Here is a 7,617-nt window from a genome sequence, read left to right on the forward strand (position 1 = left end):
AGTGCAATGGAGTCGGAAATCGAAGGGAGGAGAGGAGATAAGAGGAGTGGAGAAGAGTGGGATGGAGACAAGATGCAAAAAAAGTAGGGAAGGCGATATGAGATAAAAGCAGAGGAGAAAAATGTGAAAGAAGAAGGAGAAGGAGAAGATAAGAAAAGAAAGGACTGGAGACTAGAGGAGAGAAGAGGTAGTTCCAGAAAATATCGTCTTGGCGTTAAGAATAGATGCATTGATCAAATTATCGACAAAAAAAATCTTCCATGTAAGATCTCTGATTTTACCTGCGATTATATCACTAAAAATATGAGTGTAATTTTAATATTCATTTAATTTTTCTCCACTTCTTCTTTCGTTGAAATGGAGATTTTGTAATTTAATATTTCCACTCCCATCATCGTTAATTCCGAACTGAATCATTCCGTTTCACACGGCATGGACAATGAACACAATGGGATATGCCTAAAACTTACGAAAATTTTCTGCTACTGGCGGGATATGAACCTACGACCATCAGGTTGACAATCCTTAACGTTAACCACTGTCCTAAAAGGAGCTGCCCAATGTAAAATCTGAATGCAACTCTCCTCCTACATGTAATGTTTAAAGAATACTTGTTTGTAACGAAGCAAACGAAAGCAGGTGTAGTACGAATCGGCGAAAACATTAATGGAGAATTTGGTTTGGTGTGCAGATTGTATCGCCATCCCTTTATTCAAAGTAAATATCGCAGGTGTTGAACGGAGTGGATTTGGGAATACTTATATTATTTTTTAATAGTTTTAATGACAAGAAATTAATTTTAAGGCACAATTTCCTGGCTCCTGACCGTGATAGTTCTTTATCGATGTGTATTCAACTGTTTACGTTCGTAGACCAAGTCAATAAACTTTTCAACACCAAAACAACGCAAGAAACCGAATGTAAAGAGCATACGGCACCACGCTTTCGGCGAATTCGACGGAAATAAACAAAATGATGTCGGTGAAATACGATCATGATCGGCGCCAGCAGTGGGGGGAGGGGGGGGGGCAATAGCTTGTTTACCTCGTCATGACGAGACGACGGTAAGAGGCGAATTGTAACTCTATGCGCAGGAAAACATACCAGAAACTGAACATGCTTGGATCGTTGATTTGATGTTTTAAGTCCACTTTGTGCACAGTAAGGCTAATCGGGACTGGACATACAGTTTAAAGTGGAATCCGAACCACTATGTGCCTCCACCGGGAATAGAACCCGGGACGCCTTGACTACAAGGCGACGACGCTACCACTGCATCATTGGGGAGGCCAGACTGCAGCTTGAGATAGAATAAATATACTGACTCATTATACATAACGTGGAATAAGAGCTATCCGTCGATGTTTAAAACGAGCAATAATATTTTTTTCTGTTTCAATATGTTACAATGTGAACACAAAATGCAATACAAATATTACACCCTGCAATGTGATTTGATGAAGTTTAGTAAATCACTCTGTGAGTTTCTTGAGGCACGGGCTATGGCTTTGTAACTTAAAGTTTCCGCCCAACGGTTTGACGGTTACTGTTACGGCGGGCGCTCCACATGCTGGCAAGGGAAGTGGGGAGCGACCAACCAGACAAAAGCTGTGCCGAGAGCTACGACGTCGAGGGGAAGAACTACTACGTACACCTCGTTCTTCAGGCTGCTGCGTTTCTTATCGCGCTGGATTGGTCGCTTCTCCGCTCCCCACTTCCCTAGCCAGCATACAGAGCGCCCACCGTAAGACTGGAAAAGAGCTTTAGGGTCCGCATCTCCTTTGCCACAAGCTATGGTACTTGTTCCGGTGTTTTGTATCTGCATATTGCAACACTGTCGTTCCTTCCTTAACGTGGCTTCACATTCAGGTGATACATTCACTTTACCGCTAACACGCCATTGCACACTAAAACATGAAGCGTAACCTTGGTTATAGGCCGGGGCTGGGCACCAATGCGAGTCCACACTTACTTAAGTGGTGTTGTTTGTTCTCCCGTTTTCTGTGGTGTACGTCAGAGTAAATGTCCGACGAACCACATATTCTTTGTGACCACATCCTAGTCTGCAAAAGCACAGACCAGGGAGTACTACACTCTATGTCGGGAATGTGTGGCGAAAGACCACGGGTAACTGTAGACAAAGATAGAAAGATAGTGCGATGAGCAAGCAGCGCGCGCTGCTGCAAACGGCTGGAAGTTGGAGCCGCGTATTCCACTCCATTCACTCATTTCCTCTCTCACGCGTTCATTGGTCGAGCCCTCCCGAGTTCCTACTTGCGCAGATAACTTGGTATGGTTCGCTTGCTTCAGTTCGTGGAAGAGAGTTTTCTCATAAGGAAATTCTTCAAGTCCCGTAACCATAACTTCGTTATTGCTTGCGGCAATAAGAACGAATATTTCACAGTTACTCATATTCTTAAGTTTCTTCGTTATCACTTACACACAAGGTGGATGGATTTAAATCAAAAATTAAATCAGGCGATTTTCTTTAAAAATCACTGATTTAATTCACTTGAAAGATATAATTTATAGAATAACGTACAACAGGATTTTGTAGACATGAGAATCACTTTTGGTGAAAGTACATTAATCTTGCAATCATTGAATGGTGTTTATTAGGCTCTAAGAGAGGAAAAGAAATGATACAAAAGATATGAACTGATGGTGTGAAGCTCATATGAAAGGAAATGTAATATGTAAACTGTAAACACACTTATATTTCTCTTGGTTTAAAATTCAATAATTTTTATAGGCAAAAATAGCAGACATTTTGTGTAGAAAAATATACAATATACTAATCATGTTAAACCGTAAATAGTGTCATTATCATGAAACTGTAAATAAACATGGCAGCTGAAATTTTTCAAACTATCATATAAAAAAAATCTAAAATTGAGTTACAAGGAACTATAAAGAAATTTTCAGTTACAATTGTGAAGTACATCCAGGTTGTTTTATGTTCACTGGAATAAGATTATTCGACTATAGTTTCATTAACACACTCAACAAACATTTCCATAGTAGGTTCATATATACAGTATCAGAAAAAGAAAAATGCATATTTACATTTTTTTTTATTATTTGCTTTAATCAAACTGTTCAAATATGTTACAGGGGCGTTGGCTAGAAAACCCCTTTCTATCAAAAAAAAGTAAAAGGTAAAGTGTTCCCCTGTGCTTAGCACCACGCCATGAAGGCGTATAGGGGGTGTGGGGGAAACTGGTGCCAAAAACCATGCAAGCTTAAAGCGCGTTTTTTAAAAAAATGATAAAAATCGATTTAAATAAAAAAATATCCGATTTAAATTTAAAAAATCAGAATTATATCAAATAAATCATCAGAAATTATTTTTTAAAATAAGAATTATGATCATTATCCACCCTGCTTACATGTAACTTAACAATTATTATATTACTCCCACACCGTTATATGCATTGGCAATTTTTCCATTGTTTCTGTGTGTCGTTGCCATGGAACCGAAATTATTCAGAAACAACATACGTATATAGCTACCATGATAAATACATTTATATTTTGACAACTCAACCTTTTTTGCCATAAATGTGATGCATGTGCTGCTGAGAATATCCACGCTAATTGTGAAATATCATTCAACTAGAGTGAGTGTGTTTGCTTACATGTAATGCTCGAAATGAAGGGGGGGGGGGGTGCGGTGTATGGTATCTCCCAACCAGCTTCACAGGCTCACACTTTTTTCATCACTAAAATTCATGAAACCATTTGGTTATGGAATCATTGCTTTCTTTGTTGATTATAAATGTACTGTTACGTATTAATTATAATAAAAAATTAAATAAAAAATCCGATTTGAATTAAATAAATCATCAAAAATATTTTTTGTAATAAAAATCATGATTATTATCCACCCTGCTTACATGTAACTTAACAATTGTTATATTACTCCCCCATTACCATCATTAATAAGAAATAATAATCAATTATTGCATGAGTGTCTGACACATATTTTACCATTCACTAAAATTCATGAAAATCATAATAATTTCTCATTAATGCTTTTTCGTTTATCAATTATAGTAATTTAAAATATCAGCATCATTACCGACAGATTGTACACTCTCACTGGCATGAGTGTCTGGAATGACAAGCATTCAACGATGGCGCCTCATAGGCCCTCCTATTGCATTTTGTCTCCTATTTACGTTAGATGTATGTTTTTATGAAAAAAGTAATACAGAAATATCGGAATACCATTAGAGAACAATGTAATTTATATTGTTTTCTTATAAAAATTTTCACAGTTCAAATATCTAAAAAAAAGAAAAAAAGAAAAGTGGTGGGCCTGACAGCCCCCTTCGGGTAAGCTAGGATCAAACCATAGGAACATCCAACCAGCTAACCCCAAGGCTTGTCCAAACATCCCCTCAGATACCATTTCCCACTTCAAGTACTACTTACATGAGGGCTAATTAAAGTTAAGCAGTGTTTTTCCGTTTTTATTCATTGTATCCTCTTGTCTAATATCAAGGAATCTGAAGTCTGAAAGTTTAGGAAATAGTAATTGTCTCTTAGAATAAAATAGGATATTAAATTAAGAGTTTCTGTAAATCAAATATTTAGAAAACATTTAGAACTGAAGAATTCGTCTCATACCCTTAGGTATGGGGGGGATCTTTTGGGAATGTAGCTCACTAATCACCATTCATCCTTGATGATAAAGCACTCTCTGCTCGTGGTGAGCTTGGTGGTAAGGCGCTAGAGGTACTAAATTTACACACTTGAATGGCAACACATGACACTTGAGTTTCACACCCCTAAAGACTGGATCAGCATGGGTAATGTAAGGATATATCTGTCTCTGTACTCCAACTGAAGATCTGCTGGGAGAGGATATGCTTGTAACTGTACGTAGAGTCTGACTTGCGACTAGCGTTAACACACTTTCCTTAGAACCTCCTCCTCTCTCTCTATTCAATCGTAACTTGCTCCTCAATAACTCAATTAGAACTAACCCCGAACTCTCTGCCTCCCAGACATTTATTGCAATTCAATTTACTAAACAAATGCACAGTCATGACTGTAGCCTCTTCCTGGATTTCGTCTGTTTACATGTTTATATCGCTGATGACCAGGAAGAGCTTCAGTGCTGTCTGACACTGCATTCCTGTGATGTTTCTGAATATTTCCTGATTGGAAAACGATGCTTGAATGACTGGAAGTTGGAGTTCATTGTCCATAATAATTAAAAGATACTACGGATCGTTACGAGTAGTGGTATTTGTGGTATTACTGGTGCACAAAATCATACAAATGAAGAGCTCATATGATTAAACAGACCGATTTGGCTATACTTAAAACTATGTCAAGATGCACATATGGGTCAATTGCCCCAAGTGTGCTATGCTGTCAAGTCCCAAGAATCCTGAATTCTAGTGTACAAATGAAGAAGCCTCAACAGACCGATTTGGCAATACTTAAAACTATGTCAAGATGCCCATATGGGTCAATTGCCCCAAGTGTGCTATGCTGTCAAGTCCCAAGAATCCTGAATTCTAGTGTACAAATGAAGAATTAAAGTGTACAAATGAAGAAGCCTCAACAGATTGATTTGGCCATGTGTACAAAAGCTACATCTGTGAGATTGTTGTCCATAAGCTTGTCAAAAATATGCCCCTCTTGATAATGTTATGGCTACACTTAAAACTAAGCCAAAGAGCTACCCATATACATCCACACCCACCCACACCCACACATATTTACTTCCGGTCCACTTCCGGTCCACTTCCAGTTCACTTCCGGTTCACTTCCGGCCCACTTCCGGTCCACTTCCGGTCCACTTCCGGTTAAGTTCAGAGAATTTATATGTTACCTGGAATATGCTCAATATTTTAATTGGGCGCCAGGCTCAACTTGTATATCTAGTACTAAGACAATGCATTTTGCAGAGGCCTTCTAGAATTGCTCTGTGACTCTCTCATTTCTTACATCATAAACATATGATTTTTCACCTATAAGAATAACACTACATATGGTGTCATCAGGGAGTGTATCGTGGAATTCACAGATAATTTTAATGTTTGTCCTGTCATTAACCACAACCTGTTTTCTTTTTGAGGTGTTGATGACAAACATGGGTCTCTGTGTTTTGAATTCATCTGGTGAGTAATACATGTCAGTATTCCCGGTTGTAACCCTTTTGTATGCTGTAAATGCCTCATATAATTTAAGAAAATCATCCTTGGACATGTTAAAATTATAATTTTCTCTAGGGAACACCTCATTTCTGCCATTTTTAAGATATATGTTTTTGATGTTGCAGTTTTTTTTCCTGATTATTGTGTCTTCCAGTTTGAAACAGTACTACCACAAAATCTGGCATGTCATATTGTATACTGGAGAATGAGTTTGTAGCATCAAATTCATAATAGCTACCAGTGGCAGGCTTCTGCACACATTGATATGTATAAAATTGTAAAGGCACCTGTGGATTTTTTAGTATATCTGCTTTGTATTTAAGAGCATAGCTGGCCTCATATTCAACAACTGGAATTCTTAGCTCCATAGTCTGAATAATGCATTTGCCTTCATCAGGTAGGGTATTAGGCAGAGCTGCCCCAGTAGAATTTAATGTACTGTACCTCATCAAAGCATTATTATCATTGGCAGCTCTTCTAAATGTAATTCTTAAACCACCCTTCCACATAATTTCTTTGTAATCTGAGAAGAATCCTGGCAACAGGCGAATAGGAAACAGCACTGTGTGACTCTTAGATATTATTTTATCACCAGCCTCAAATCCACCTATTTTGTAGTATGAGGCCTCTGTTTTGGCAAAAAACTAAAGCAAAGAGCAAAGTAGCTCATAAGAAGCAACCAAATAAACATCTACAATATTGATAGCAACAAATTTATATTTTTTCCCCTATTGTGTGGAAACAATGGCATAGATGTGCCACCCAGTAATTATGTTTGGGGTTGCCTTACAAAATCCATCTGGATCATATTTAATTCATCCCCCAACATATTCCTAAACTATTACACATCACCAGGTATAAAATTTAAAATATGCAATGACACATACAGAACAACACAAGATAGCTCCATCAGAAATATCTCTGAAAAGCAAAATCTTGAAAATATTAGATAGAAGAGCTATGATTCCAGAGATAATATTGAAACCCTAGTTGTTGTTGATTGCAATTGAAAATACAATCTTGTAGATTATTTTACAATTGCAATAGGTACATCTTGTAACACCAACTGTTACATGATTCATAAAGCAGTACCTGCAGAATAGATGGGAGCAATTGTAGGCAACATCAATATGGAACACACCACAATTGCATGCCACATCTTCAATTTCTTTAGGTATAGATATGATATTCTCATTTATAAAATTTCACAGGTTATTGATTCTGGTGTCAAGATCTCTGCTGTAATATGGATGTGTATCATGGAAGTGTTTTCCAAACAACTTGTCAAGCCAGAATCTTCTGAGGAGTTCTATGAGCATCCTCTGCTCAAAAGCATCTGCAGGTGAAAACTGGAAGGGGTCACTTGTCATGAGGTGATGCCTGTCACAATTTACTTTCTCCCTGTCATCCAGCCACCAGTAATACATCTGGTTGTGATCCTGCT

This window comes from Lepisma saccharinum, chromosome 8 (assembly GCF_977018435.1).
Source record: "Lepisma saccharinum chromosome 8, izLepSacc3.1, whole genome shotgun sequence".
NCBI lineage: Eukaryota > Metazoa > Arthropoda > Insecta > Zygentoma > Lepismatidae > Lepisma > Lepisma saccharinum.